Raw genomic sequence first — 1,706 nt, 5'->3', positions numbered from 1 at the left:
GCCGATTCCAAAATCTTCTCAGTCTGATTGAAACAGTACACAGGAGCCTGCCGATTGGAATCCTCAAGCACTACTCCAACCTCAAATGTCATCACATGAGCTGTATATCCTGCATTTAAATTGTCAGTATTTCACAGCAACACGTTCAAAATGTTACATACAATTAGAGGATTTTAGATACAATTGAAGTTTGTTAAATATAGTTACAACTTGATATAACATATACAGATAAAACAAGAGCTGACTTGATATAATCTTCCTTTACTCACAAGCCAAGGAGGAGATTCGGGGAAATAAAACAAGGCGAGAAAAAAATAAACAACAGAATAAATAGAAACCACAGCAAGCATGCCGCACCATCTCGGCAATTCCGTCAAAGAAATAGTGAAAAACAAGAGATAAGCCTAGAACATTCCCAAAGAGCATGAAAGATGAGGAAGAGTGTTGAGTAAGCCTCTGATATCAGGCGGTGCTATCTCAGATATGTAAAGAGGAGTTATAGTCATGGCTAATGCAATTCCAATTCCACTCAATAGCCTTGAAAATAGAATCACCGGAACGTTCGGAGCCCACAACATGACCAAACCACTAAAGTAAAACATGAGAGATGATGTTATTAACATCAGACGCCTTCTGATAATATCAGATACAGTGACACAACGAACTCCCATTTTCAACAAAGCCTTCAAAATAAAATAAAAAGTAAACTCAGTATTAGCACATGTCAACAAGCTAGTAAGTATAATAGCACAAGCACCCCCAAAATGAATAACATTAAGCAGTATTGGCTAACTCATTTATTCGAGAGAGGTACTAAGTTTATGAAGAGCTGACATTTCTTTGGATTTGTGTTGTTTCTCAAACCTTTGACTATCAATTTTGGTGTAGAATTCATTTGAAATTGTATCGTTAGTTGCATATAGTGAATAATAAACAATACTGAAGATCAGGTTCTGTTTTGGTTAAAGGTTCACACTTCACAAAAATGTACCTGGTTAATAAGAGCACATGATCGAGAAAAAAGTTCAATGTCATTTCCATCTAAAACAACATCATCCTTCACCTTCTCAGATCGAACAATTGAACTCCATCAAGCAAATCCACTTCCCTCACCTAATACACAATTTAACTCATTACCACAAATTCTCAAACTACTAAATCACACATAATCTAGGGTAACATGATTGAGAAATTAGGTCATTTCAATTCATATCACAAAAAAAGATTAGCTAAGAAATTACAAATTGGAATTAAACTAGGGTTACAAGAAAATGAGTTAAGAAATTACAAACAGGAATGAAACTAGGGTTAAATGAAATTGCATACCTTCTTCTCACCGAGAAAGTTACGGATCTCGATGGACTTGTTATCATTGGTAATGCTAGCGTTGATAGGAAAATGAGCATACACAAACCTCATTTTGTAGCAGAACCCCTTGGTGAAACCAGTGATGAGATTCTCGACGTGGCTGAGAGCGGTTCATATGGCGGCAGCAAAGTTGAAGACACGGTCTGAGGATTGAAATTGGGTTTGGGTTTGTAGCTGGGCTTGGGTCGTGGCGGCGCATTTGATGGAGATGGGTTTAAAGGTTTGTGTGTTGCGGAGAGATATTGTTGGGGTGAGAGAGGTGATAGGTTTTTTAGGACAAAATTAGGTTTAGAAGTACTCCATGACACTATATTTACGTTTGATGAAGTTTGTGAGGA

The 1,706-nt window shown here is 37.1% G+C and overlaps 1 pseudogene; it reads right to left on the bottom strand.

The window, feature by feature from the left end:
• Nucleotides 1–260: 260 nt before the first annotated feature.
• LOC131658263 (large ribosomal subunit protein uL6-like) lies at nucleotides 261–1,479 on the bottom strand (annotated as a pseudogene).
• Between the last annotated feature and the right edge of the window lie 227 nt (nucleotides 1,480–1,706).

The sequence above is a fragment of the Vicia villosa genome, linkage group LG1 (assembly GCF_029867415.1).
Source record: "Vicia villosa cultivar HV-30 ecotype Madison, WI linkage group LG1, Vvil1.0, whole genome shotgun sequence".
Taxonomy (NCBI): domain Eukaryota; kingdom Viridiplantae; phylum Streptophyta; class Magnoliopsida; order Fabales; family Fabaceae; genus Vicia; species Vicia villosa.
The sequence above is the reverse complement of the archived record's forward strand: the minus strand, read 5'-3'. Positions and strand labels throughout refer to the sequence as shown.